The sequence below is a fragment of the Pteronotus mesoamericanus genome, unplaced genomic scaffold, assembly GCF_021234165.1.
Source record: "Pteronotus mesoamericanus isolate MK-2021 breed Mesoamerican mustached bat unplaced genomic scaffold, CSHL_Meso_final contig_27, whole genome shotgun sequence".
Lineage (NCBI taxonomy): Eukaryota > Metazoa > Chordata > Mammalia > Chiroptera > Mormoopidae > Pteronotus > Pteronotus mesoamericanus.
The window spans coordinates 26365835-26379857 of NW_026555115.1; the positions used below are offsets into that span (position 1 = coordinate 26365835).

At 39.7% G+C, this 14023-nt stretch overlaps 1 protein-coding gene across 5 annotated transcripts in view; it reads left to right on the forward strand.

The window, feature by feature from the left end:
- The first annotated feature begins 8960 nt into the window (after positions 1–8960).
- GOLGB1 (golgin B1) overlaps positions 8961–14023 on the forward strand; it is an 85231-nt gene continuing 80168 nt past the window's right edge. For all 5 annotated transcript variants that reach the window (XM_054575229.1, XM_054575230.1, XM_054575232.1 and 2 more), the window contains exon 1: positions 8961–9128. The gene's annotated coding sequence lies outside the window, so the exon portion shown is untranslated. The remainder of the gene's footprint in view (positions 9129–14023) is intronic.

Here is a 14023-nt window from a genome sequence, read left to right on the forward strand (position 1 = left end):
TTTTAGCAAATTCTTAAAAGCTAAGTGTGGAGTAAGATGTCAGTTTAGAATATCTAGGAGTTTCAGACAGGAGGAGAATTTAGACCTCTACCAAATACAAGAAACTTTGGAAGCAGATAGGAGGCCTGAAGAGATGCCCTTAGGGGTGCAGGGAGACATAGAGTGATAGGCTGCTACTTACTGGGTGACATGCCAAAGCATCACCCACTTTCCCAAACCTTAAAAGCCTGAAAGCTGCAAGAGCAAGGCAGCAAGTCCTGCCCCTAAGGCTCAGACAAAATTCCATTGCATGCATGTAAGGAAAGATTAGGAACAAAATCTGTCTCTGGGAGCAGGAAAGGAAACACTAGAGCCCAGCAAAAGGAGAGAGCCAGCATTGCTGAGGGAGAGAGAGACACAAAACCATTCCTGGGAGTGGCAGGAAATCATGAGCCCAGAAATCCTACACCAATAGAAACAAGGTCTGCTGATGCTGAGGAGGAAACTTCCCTGCTAAAGATCAACCATTGATATGAGGCAATTTGACTACCGCAGGGTAGAAGGGTAGGAACCCTGAGGGAGCACCACCCTTACCCCAGAAAAGAGAGACCTGGCCTAAAATCTAGGCTGGATCAGGACAACACCCATGTCCCCAAGACTAGTAGTCCAGCACCAAGTAATAAACAGTAGTTTACTTCTGGGATAGAGAAAAAAAATACATGGAGAAAGAACCCCCTCTGTGGCAAAAGCGTACAGGGGTGTCTAAAAGTGGAAGGTGGAGCAGGACTATGGAGAACAGCTTTCCAGACCCCACTCTGAGCACAAGGTAACTGCAGCTGAAAAGAAGTAATTTGAAGCCTATGGTTCCTTGAAGATAAAAGAAAGCCAATCCCAGCTAAACTGACTAGTTTAACTCAACCCTCCTGCAATACTGAAATATAATCGGCTGTCATACTTTCTTGACTTAAAATGCTGTTAGAGTTGTTACATTAATATAACTAATTCTGCATTATTCAGATAAGAGTGAAAGAAGTCTTAAGACATGAAAAAATGATTTTACCAATAATTATTACCAACTTAATTACCAATAATTTGTCACAATTTAATTTTGTTGGATGATGCGTATATTATCAGAGCTCATATTCTATAGAAAATAAAGTGTATAATACAAATAATATGAGAAATACAAATTCTTAACATTTCTATGAACCTAAAAGCCACTCTGCATCATGTTTTTCATTTCAGGAATATACATAACCATTGAAGTCAATTTCAAATTATGGCAAAAAAAATACAAATGCATGATTGCTAGGCTGAACTTTAGTGATTAAATTTTGAAGACTTTCCCCCAGGTTCGCTGAGGTATACTTGACAAAATTGTATATACTTAAAGTGTATAATGTGAGATTTCATACACGTATACCCTGTGAAATGATTATCACAATCAGGTTAATACACTATCACCTCACAATTACATCTTGTGTGTATGAGAATGCTTAGGATCTACTCTTAGAAAATTTCAAATATATAATGTATTAATAACTATAGCCACCATGCTGTACATTAGATCCCCAGAAACTAGCCATCTTATAATTGAAAGTTTGTATCCTTTGACCAGCATGTCCCCTTTTCCTCCACCTCCCAGACTCTAGTAACCACCCTTTCACTGTTTCTATGAATTTGACTTTTTATTTTTAAGATTCCATATACAAGTGAGATCTTATACTTTTTTATTTTTTCCCATCTGGCTTATTTCACTTAACATAATGTCCTTCAGGTTCATCTGTGTTGTCAGGAATGGTAGAATTTCCTTCTTTCTTGTGACTGATTAATATTCTACTATATATTTCATATACCAATAATGGGGATTGCTAGATCATATGGTATTTTAATGTATTTTTTGAGGAGCTCCATATTATTTTCCATAATTGCTGTACCAATTTACATTCCCACCAACAGTGTACAAGAGTTCCCTTTTCTCCACATCCTTGTCAGCACTTGTTGTCTCATCTTTTTTATATGCTTAAGAACTGCTAATCTGGCACCAAGACAAAGAACTATGGCCCAAATGAAAGAACAGATCAAAACTCCAGAAAAAGAACTAAGTGACGAGGGGATAGACAACCAACCTATCAGATGCAGAGTTCAAAACACTGGTGATCAGGATGCTCAAAGAAGTGATCATGGCTGCAAAATAAGGAAGAAGTAAAGGCTATACAAAGTAAAATAAAAAATATACAGAGAACCAACAGTGAAGGGAAGGAAACTGAGACTCAAATCAATGATTTGGAACAAAAGGGAGAAATAAACATTCGACCAGAACAGAAAGAAGAAACAAGAATTCAAAAAAAATGAGGAGTGGCTTAGGAACCTCTGGGACAAATTTAAATGTTCCAACATCCAAATCATAGGGGTGCCAGAAGGAGAAGAGAAAGAGCAAGAAATTGAAAACTTCTTTGAAAAAATAATGAAGGAGAACTTCCCCGATCTGGCGAAGGAAATAGACTTCCAGGAGATCCAGGAAGCTCAGAGAGTCCCAAAGAAGTTGGACCCAAGGAAGCACACACCAAGTCTCATCATAATTACATTACCCAAGATTAAAGATGAGGAGAGAATCTTAAAAGCAGCTAGAGAAAAAGAGAGAGATACCTACAAAAGAGTGCCCATAAGGCTATCAGCTGATTTCTCAAAAGAAACCTTGCAGGCCAGAAGGGGCTGGCACAAAGTATTCAAAGTCATGAAAGGCAAGGACCTACTTCCAAAATTACTCTATCCACCAAAGCTATCATTTAGAATGAAAGGGCAGATAAGGTCAAGTTAAAGGAGTTCATCATCACCAAGCTCTTATTACATGAAATGTTAAAGGGACTTACCTAAGAAAAAGAAGGTCAAAATATAAACAGTAAAATGACAACAAACTCACAACTATCAACAATTGAACCTAAAAAAAACAAAAACACACTAAACAACTAGAGCAGGAACAGAATCACAGAAATGGAGATCAAAGTGGAGGGGGAGTGGAGGGAATGGGGGAAAAGGTACAGGGAATAAGAAGCATAATTGTTAGGTACAAAATAGACAGAAGGAGGTTAACAATAGTATAGGAAATGGAGAAGCCAAAGAATTTATATGTCTGACCGGTGGACATGAACTAGGGGAGAATGCTGGTGGGGGGCAGGGTGCAGCGTGGAGGGGAATAAAGGGGAGAAAAAAATGGGACTTTCAAAGTATCTACTACTTCCTTGGCTGGAAGTAGTAACTAGTTTTTGAGTGTGGATTTGTCTAGCACACATGGAAAAGTGGACTTGCCCTACTATTAAAGGATCCAAGCAATTTTAATGGCCTGGATTTCATGTAATAAAGTCACAAGTATAATCAGCAGCATAGAAAGATTGATCTAAACAAAAAGTAATAAATGTGGCTTGCCTACACTGGCTTCATGGAATTCTGATATGACATAGAGAAGACAAAAGATGAGGCAAAGTCTAGCTAGCCTTCTCTGGAATGTGCAACCATCAGCACCACACAGGCATAAAGAGGAATTCATATAATGGAAAAGACTGTCCCAGGGAATAGACTAAACACTGTGTCTGTACAGGACTCCTATAAGGTATTTTATTACTGGGTATATAAATTATGTAGCTAAGTCATTCATATTAATCAGTCTTCATTTCTTGTGCCTGTCAGTCTAATTAAAGTGTATGTAGGGAAAGCAAAGGAGAAGGTTGATAATCTTGGGAGAAGGTAAATAATCTTCATGGATGAGAGGAATATGGCAGGACGCAGAGGGTACGGTTGCATTTATGGTACTCCAGGAATCAGAAGGGAGGCTGCTAACTGCTGCTGATTATATACAGCCCATTAATAACTTGGTTTCACTCTAGTATTTGAATTATTGTGGCATAAATGCTGCCTCTCTTCTACAAAACACTGTGGCTCCATCTCCTATGGAGAACAAACTCATTTGTCTGAGCCATTCGCTGCCCTTTGCTTTTGATGGCTTCCAAGATTTTTGGCCTAGCTCCACATGCCCCAATGAAGTACCCAAAGCCTATTGATTCTGTGGGGAAGATTTGAAGTTAAGAGGCCTGAATCCGTTTTCATGGAGGCTAGCGCATTTCAGGCCTTGGAGTCAAACAACTCTAGCATTTCTAGCCTATGAAGACACAGTAGAAGTTTTTAACATTGATCTCTTCTTCAGCTATAGCAGCAGCAGCTGCCAGCCTGACCATGGCTGGGAGACAACCCTTAACATTCCCTATGCAAGAATGTCTGGCCTTCATAGATGTCCTGTTCTCTCATGTGCCAGGAAAAGCTGCTGCTGCTACTTGAGAATACTTAGCAACAACTGAAAGGCAGAGAATAGGGCATTAATATCAAAGTAGAAACAGAAACCAGCAAGTTTCTTCATCCCTCAGGCATCTGATGCCTCCAAGTCTGTTCATTCCACACTTTTGGCCCTCCCAAGATCAAACCTATGACCCACCCTCCCCAGCCCAAAGTTTATCCAGTAGGAGACAAGGAGATGCCGCAGAGAAAATAGATCCCTAAATCTCAATCTCCTTCCATGCTCAAAGACAGACCATATACAGAGACCTGGGGAGGACAGAAGCCTGAAGCTGGGCACAAAAATACACATCGAGTGCTGCTGTACATTGAAAGTTTTAAGGACTACAAGAAGATGAAACAAAAGCCATCAGGCCTGGTCTTAGTTTTCCTAAAGCCAGCTCAGTCTTTCCATGGGTCTAGTGCCTTATCAGGAGTGTCAACATTCCTAGGGGCTAAGTCAAGAGAACAGAAGTCCCAATTCCTGTAGGAGGTCTTCTCTGACATCTGTTTCTGGGAGTCAATTGGTGTGAAGGATGACTACCAACTGTTACATGGTGACAAATAGTCTGAAATCTATTCCATGTCATATTGGCCTCCTAGGGACACCAGAACAGAGCCCAAATATTCAGAACAGCAGTCCCTCTGTCCTCAGCACAGGTGTGACACAAGTTCTGATATGCTACAGCAATATTCTGCAGGCAGGTCCAACTTGAGAAATGAGCAACAAAATATGAACAGGTATCTCTGCACTTCCAGAAGAAATGTCCATGCCTCACTACCTATGAGGGCTAGGGATTTCAGAACAATAATCTTTTCTTAGGCTTTGAGTATGGGGTGTTTGGTACACTCTGGATTCTTCTTGGATTTTTGCTGTTGTAGGGGAATATAAATGATAAGTCAGAGTTCTGCAGGACGAATATATACAAATATTTTCATATAAAACCCAAATCTCATAATTTAGACTTTTCTTCACCCCTATAAAAAGCCTGATTAATAAGGATTATACTTATGGACTATTTAAATATAACACTGATGGTATTTGTCTTTCATCAACTGGCTTATTTCACTTAGCTTAATATTCTCCAGTTACATCCATGTTGTCACAAAAGGTAGGAGTTTCATCTCTCTCTCTCTCTTTCTTTCTTGCTTAAATGCAGATTGATTTCATTTATTTATTTTTAAATATCCAAGTTAATTATAAAATGTTAAAAAATTTAAAACCATTATAAAATCTCAGCAATCTAACCAACATGACACCAGCACAGAAATAATCAAGTAGACCAATATAATGAGTATTCTAGAGACAAACGTATATATCTAACAATATAATATATGATTAAGTTGATATTTCAGATCAATGGGTAAAATAAGGCTTATTCAACAAATAAGGTGCATGGACCACTATTACTTAAATAAAACAAATATAGAGCCGTACTTCACACATTATACAAGAAATATTCAGGTGAGTTAAAAATCAATATGTAGAATCTAAGGAGTTTTAGAAGAAAGTAGAACTAATATTTTTCATGACCTGAAGTAAAACATTCAAACCCAGAAGCTATAAAATAAATATTGACAATATGAATATATTAAACACTTAAGATTACATAGTAATATACATATAAAAAAGTTAAAGGACAAGGAATAGAATAGGAAAGTATTTGAACACATCTAAAACATGGTTAATAGTATTTTTTGTTTTTGGTTTTTTTTTTTAGGAAAAACGTTCTACAAACCTTTAATCAATAAATGGATAAAGAATACCAAAAAGTCATTTAAATCATTTTAAAAATAATAGAAATAGGCAAGAAATATACAAAAAGTTATGTTTCAACAAATAGTAAAGGGAACAATTAAAGTAACATCATTTTCACAATCAGATTTTTAACGAGTATTAAAAATATAGGAACTGGGTATTCATAAACTCTTTTCCTTTATCTTCTTAAAGCAGTCCCTATAGCATATTTTTCAATGCTGGTTTAGTGGAGGTGTATTCTTTTAGCCTTCTCTTGTCTGGGAAACTCCTTAGTTCGCCTTCTATTTTAATTGAGAGCCTTGCTGGGTAGAGCAGTGTTGGTTGCAGACCTTTGCTTTTCCTTACTTGGAATACTTCATGCCATTTCTTTGTGGCTTGTAGTGTTTCTGTTGAGAAGTCAGCTGCTAGCCATACTGAGGCTCCCTTATATGTTACTGCCTGTTTCTCCCTTGCTGCCTTTAGTATTCTTTCTTTGCCTTTGATATTTGCCATTTTCATGATGATGTGTCTTGGAGTAGGCCTCATTTGGTTCCTCTTGAATGGGACCTTCTGTGCTTCCTGGACTTCCATGCCTTTTTCTCTCCTCCAATTAGGGAAGTTTTCCATCATGACTTTTTCAAACAGGCTCTCTATCCCTTCCTCCTCCTCCTCTTCTCCTTCTGGTATTCCTATTATATGGATATTACATTTCAGGTTGTCCTGCATTTCTCTCAATGCCTCTTCGTTCTTTTCAGTCTTTTTTCATTTTCTTGCTCTTTCTGGAAGCTTTTTTCTACCTTGTTCTCCAGCTCGCTGATTTGGTCCTCAGCTTCATCTAGCCTACTTTTGATTCCTTCTACTGTGTTCTTCAATTCAAAAATTGTATCCTTCATTTCCTCTTGTCTCTTTTTGATAGTTTCTATGTCCTTTTTCATGCTGATATAGTTTGCAGTAAGCTCCTCATAGTTTCCCTGTAGTTTTTAGTAATTCTCTCTGAGCTCATTGAGCTCATTGAGCTTCCTTAGAACTGGTGTTTTGAACTCAACATCTGATAGTTGACTTGCCTCTGTTTCATTTAGTTCTCTTTCTGGCGATTCCTCCTTTCCCTTCGAGTTGGGGGTATTTCTTTGTCTTCCTATTATTTGTGAGACTCTTCTCTTTTGCTTCTGCTTCTTAAGTTGATCTTCCTTGACCTCACCTATAAGGGGACTCTATTCAACAAAATAAACCAACAAACAAAATAAACCACAGGCATGGAAACATGGATCAGATTGAAAGTGACCAGAGGGGATAGGGAAAGAGGACAATGGTGGAAAAAGGGGAAGGGACTACACAAAGAATATGTATGAATGACTCATGGACATGGACAACAGAGTGCGAATTGACTGTGGGAGCAGGGGGTGGGGGTGGGATGGGTGGAGGGGGGTAAAGCAGTAAAAATTGAGACAACTGTAATAGAACAAACATGATTTATAAATTTAAAAAAGTATAAAAATAAATAAATAAATAAATAAATAAATACAACACGGAGAGACCAGCTGCCTAAGAGGTCTGCACACTATCAGGGAGCAGTTTCGGTTGTTGATGCAGTCAGCTGCATGCCTCAGCCCTTAGCAGCTGCAGTTTCTAAACAGCAACGTTCCCTTGTTTACTGATCTCAACTAGATGCTCTTGGAGAGCCCCGAAAAGGCATTCCAAGCCCTAGCTCATGTCACGCTCTGGAAGGGCTGCTCTGTACACTCCAAATTTTGATTACCAGAAAATGAAACAAAAGTCATCAGGCCTGGTTTGTTTTTCTAAAATTGCAGTCCCCTGCATGCACTATACCCCTTCTCTGTTTATTTTTTTCCCCCTCAGCATTTTGCCATCTACTGTATTATATTATTTATCTTCATTTTCTCTTCTCACTACACTGAGTTCCAAAAAACAAAACAAAAACAAACAAACAGTAATTTTTGCCTCTTTTGATCTCAGCTCTATCTTCAGGTCCAAGAACAGTATACAGTAATTGCAGGGGACTATAATTTTAGATGGGCAGCCTGCAAAAGCCTTACTGACCATGAGGGTGAGTATGCATATAGTGGACTGAGTGCCTGGCACACAGCAAGCCGCAATAAATTCAAACTAATACTCTGTCAAGAGAGTGTCTGAATTCAAGGAAGCGGGCCACTTTCCCCTCTTTCCTTAGGGGGCTTAAGGAGAGCATGCGCGAGTTCAGTCTTCGTACTGGAATTCCTCACTAGTTCCGTTCCAGGACCCGAGTCCTCCGATCTCACCTTTGGCACAGCTCAAGCGCCGCTTTCTAAGAAGCATTTTCGGTATTCTGTTTCACTCATCTCCTTAGAGACATCTCTGATCCTCTTTTATATAGACGCCAGTTTCTAGTCAAAGTTTCACCACTAAGTCGCCATTTGTGTGTGTGTCACTTTAGTCTGGTTCTCACTTTTCATCAGTGAAATGAAAAGATAGTATTAGACCACTTCTCGGCTCTAATATTTAGTGACTCTTAAAGGGCATAACCCATATCCCCACTCTTCTCACAGCTCTTTCAACACGCCTAATGGCAACAGGCACTCGCTGTATGAGGTTTCTGCAGAAAGCCCAAGCGCCAAACTGAGTAAGACTGGGCATAGCAAGCGGGGAATCCGAGGATTCCGGCCAACCCACCTGACACTGTAAACACCTGACTTTTCCCAGAATGCTACCCGCCCCCCACCCCTGACATTTCCGGCTCTAACGCAGATCTTCTTCCGGAACACCAGCTAGCATCCGACTCTGCCCCTCCAACACTCTTTCAAGTCCATTGGCTGCTTCTTTGAGGAAGCAGAGAATTTCCTGGCGTTGATTGGTGTCGGTCATTGTTGACGAGTTAGTTGCAAACAAGGCGTGCCTGGTCTCCGTGGTAACACTCTGACTCTAGCCCTGATTGGTCCGCGTCTTAATCCCGTCTTCCGTCCCATCAGCGAGTGGTTGAGTCCCTCGGAGGGGCGCGGCTGTGGTAGGTCTGGCGTTCGGGATTCCCGAGCTGACGTGGCTTAAATTTGGGAAGGGGGCGGCTGGAGCCTCTGGCGGCAGCCTCTTTCAGGTGAGTGGGAGCGCTCCTCAACTCCTCTCCTCCGTTGTCTGTTAACGGTAGGGCCCGCGGAGCCACCGAAGCAGCCACACTCGGGTCCTCTCTCCGCCTGGCCTCTCCTTGACTCAGCCCGAGAGCTGGCCCTTCATTCGCTTCCCTTCACCTACCAGGCCTAGTTCTAGTCGCCCACACGCCTGCTCGCCCGCCAGAGGGCTTAGGGTTTGCCCTGAGCGGCCTCGACACAGAGCGCGGTTTCCACCCTCCCCCATGACGTTTCTCCGCCAGGAGCCACCGAGAAAAGCCTTCGGGTCGGTTCGGGCTGCACGGCCTTGCTCCCTGAACTGCCGGGCCGGCCTGGGTACGCAGCTGACCCGGCTGACGCAGGCTCGGAGAGAACCTGCCAGGCTTTGCGCGTAGTGTCCGGAAGGGGAGGCGGGACCCAAACAAATCACAGGTCTTGAGGGCGGATATCACGGAAACGTCGGCCTGTGGGACCGCAGACGAGGTCCCACATCATTTGTTCATCATTAACGCAAACGAGGGCCTGTGGGACGATCCTGCCAGGGAGCTGTTGGAGAGATTTGGAGAGAGGGATGACTATTGCAATCCCCTCAACCCCAAAGTCCCAGAAATCAGAGGTGGGCAGGCTGTTAGAGAGAAAAGGACTCCTGACGAGAGTACTGAAGGTACCGGAGACAAAAGAATTTGATTTGGTTGTGTGGAGGATATTTGTTCTGCATAACGCGAGTGGTGGTAGTAGTGTGAAGGGGAGGATGAGACCCTTTACAGATGAGGAACGTCTTTGATTTATTTAAAGAGTTCCAATTGGTCTCAGGAGTGGAGAATTTAAGAGTGGAATAGATATATAACGTCACTAGATTAAGTACTTTCACTTTTGGAAATAGTTGGACGCTCTCTGAGCTTTTAAAGAATTTTAGCAACCTGCAAGATGACAGTGGAGAACTGTACAAAGAAGCTGAAGGCCTTTCCCGAAGCATGAAGTAATTAAATTCGGATGGTCCGATGGTTGTGAATGGTCAAAACCAGGAAACGCCCTTTTGGAAAATGGCAAGATTTGGTCATAGAATAGATAGAGGAAAAATTGAAGAGAACCCCCAAATTACAGGCATTGTACACTGTTTCACAGCTTTTTTCGTCTCTTGACTATGGAATGATCATTAAATGCCTTTCTCTTTGCTGCATTAAATTTATTTGACTACGTCAGTAGTTTCCAAACATGTTTTATTGCAACCTTTATCAGTAAAACACTTTAAATAAGCATTCTCAAAATATTGTGTCTTTAATCATGGGTAATGGATAAATGGCACTGTAAACATAAAATATGCAAAAAGCATACTTTTTAAAGGATGAAAAAAAATCACCCGCTCCCTGGTATGCTCCCAAATGAATTTGGAGTCCATATAAAGGTGTTTCCTTATTTTTCAAGAAGGCTGTTCACATCTCTGAGGACTTCCAGATTGAGGGAATTTCCTTTTTAAAATACTTTTTGAAGAACTCCGTTCTTCTGGGATGCATATTCTCCTAAAAATACTCATCTGTAGGAGATGATTATTTTTTCCTTCTGCTTGACTCTTAAATGCGTTTCTTCTCCTTTGCATTAATGGATTAATTAGAAGGATGTTGGTTTAACTCTTGTTTATTAAAAATACACCATTCATAAAATTCTTTAGGTTAACTACTAGTGGGAATAAATTATTTGGGAACTGTCTTGCCACTGATCATTACATACCACTTTGTTAGGAGCTGCTATATAAATGGAGTTTAGGCTCTCTAATAGTCTATTTTTAATAAGCCATTTAAAAATCAGCAGTATGTGCTTTTGGTAAAATGAAATTTAATACAAAGAGTATAATATAAAAACAAAGATCTCTTTATCTGCTGAACCTTTTTCCCATTTCCCACCTTCCAGAAGTAAGCACTGTAAGTAATTTTTTCCCAAGAAACTCTGATCATATTCAAAGCACACATTATATATTTACCCCTCCTTTTCATCTCCACAAGTGGAATCATAAAGCACATGCTATTTTATACCATTCCTTTGCTACTCAATACAATGTTAGGTATTTTTCCATATCCATAAGTATAAAACATCATTTTTTAAAAAGGCTATACAACATTATAAAAATATCAAAATGTATTTAGCCTGTCCTCTATTGGTGGACATTTAGATTGTTTCCAGTTACTGGCCATCACAAACCCTGCCATAGTGAATGCCTGTGTACATACAAGGTCTGTCCAGAAAAAGTCTAGCCATTGTTAATATAACAAGAATGGTTTGGGCCACAGTGATGTAACCTGGCAGCCAAGGAGAGACGATTGGAATGTGCGTGTGTGAACAATGGTGGTAGACACCATTGAGTGAGCATGTATACTGTGTGGCCATCACATTCAAAATGACTGAGTGAGTAGAGCAACAAATCTGCATCAGATTTTGCATTAAGGTTAAACATTCCTCTGCAGAAACTGTTGGGATGATTCAGAAGGCCACAGCTATGGGCAGCTGGTGATTGGCAGTTTCATCATGACAGCATGCCTGCTCATGCATCACACCTCATGTAGTGATTTTGGGGGAAACATCAAAACACCCAGGTGACTTGGCCCCTCCCACACCCCAGATTTGGCGCCTGGCGATTTCTAACTTTTCCCAAAACTAAAATCACCTTTGAAAGGGAAGAGATTTGAGACTGTTGATGATGCAGAAAAATATGATGGGGCAGCTGATGGTGACTGGGAGAACTGTGTGATGTCCTAAGGTGTCTACTTTGAAGAGGACTGAGGCATCATTGTCCTATGTACAATGTTTCCTGTATCTTCTGTCTTCAGTGAATGTCTCTGCTTTTCATATTACATGGCAGGATACCTTATGGACAGACCTCATATATCCTGGGCCCTTGTGTGAGCCTGTCTATGATGTAAACAGTATGGAATTCTTTGGAGCTATAATATTCTGAATCATTTAATTTTAGTTGATGTAGTCCTCAAAAAATTGTTTTTGGAACAATAAGTGTCTTCATGCCTCCAACCCTATTTTCAGCTCCAGTGACAAATGTTGGGTGATGAGGTTACTCAGAAAATAGATTATCTTGTGAATCTCCACCAGCCAAGAAGCTTTGTTGAGCTCTGTGACTAGGCAAATTATTTAACCTCACTATGTCTTAGTTTACTCATCTTAATACTGAGTATGTTGATAGTACTTCCTCTTTGGGGTTGTTTTGGTAATAAAATGAGTAAAATAATGATGATAAGTTATATATGTAAAGCAGTTGGAGCAGTGCTTAGTACAAACTACTGTGTATATAATTATAGCTACCATTTACTCTAAATTTATTTAATGAAAATAGTAGTTTTTTGTGTCATGAAAAATAGGTTTTTATTTTCTAATTACAAAATTATAATTTGTATATGCTTTTTCCAGCTTTATGGCAAACTGGTTGAGAGTCACACTGAGAAATTAGGAAAACTACTGAGGCTCAACCAAATATGCATTAAATAAATTTGAGGAGGGACCTGGAAGTCTCACCATTTTCTGTGTTGTTTCTATGGTAAAATATGATTTAAATTTCAAAGAAAATGGATGAACACACAGGCATGTGCCATCTTCAGTTATTTTCTTGATTTTCCCATGCCTTTTGTACTAAGTTCTCTGTGGTTAGGGACATGTCTTATGTTTCTTTTAACACTTTTGTGACTCTACACCAAGTAGATATTTAAAAAATAATTATTTATAGCAATGATGACTTTGATAAAGTAAGACTTACTGAATTTTAAGTGCTACCTCAACATACGAGTGTCAAGATCCTGTGCAGGGTTTGTGGAAGGTGTGGCCGGCATTGTCTTTGAGGTAATGTTTCATTTGCTTAAATTTTACTGAACCTTGGCCTTGGCATATAGCTCTTTATTTTTTTCTTTTTCCCAATTTGCCACTCATCATTCTGGTGCTTTATAAACTATGGGAAAAGCATTGTTTGCCCAACAGTCACACATATTCCACACATGAATTTATTACTATGAACATAAATATTTTCCCCTTTACTAATTTTTATATATGCATTTGCCATTTTGTTCCTACAGTGGGTCTTAACAGAGGTGGAGGTCCATCTTTCTTCATTTAGCTTAAACATACTACTTAGTGGTTCTCTTGCCCTCAAATTCCCAACCTTTGAGCTACCTAAAGCACTTGACTGGACCTGAGATACCCTTTCCATTTTTATTTCCATATTCCCTTAATGGCAACAGCTATAGAAATTACTCTTGAATCACAGAGTCATAATACCAGGCATTAGAATGTTCGTAGTCAGTCTTCATTTTAAGTGACTTATCCAATACAATTTAACCACGTTGTGTTGGAGCCTGGACCAAAAGCTCAGTCCCTGGCTCCCAATTTGGTTGTACTTCCAGTATGCCATACACTTTCTCATGGCCCTCAGAGATTGTTGAATTACTATGAGCAAACTCCTTTTACTCTAGCCTGAAATGATACATCCCTGATAATGTTGTTTTCTTTCTTCAAATATACATATTTTTAACCCCTTATGTGAGAAAAGTAACATTTTTCATTTAAAAGCATTTTATCTTATTCAATAATACATATTTAGCTGAGAAACATTGAAATATCTTAAGTTCTCTGTCAGTTTTCCTCATGTATAAAATGGAGATGGTGATAATATGTACCTTGCAAATTTTGTAAGGATTAGAGAGAAAAATGTAAAGTATCTGGTACATAATGCTCAATAATTGTCACTGTTAATATCAGTCTGTGTTCATCTGCATGTGTCATTTATATGCAATAATTTTTAGTTGGATGCTGGTGAAGACACATCCTTCTGGGGAAGATGAATCAGAATCTCATGTGGTAGTGGTGGATTGGGGAGGGCGGAGTTTCAGTT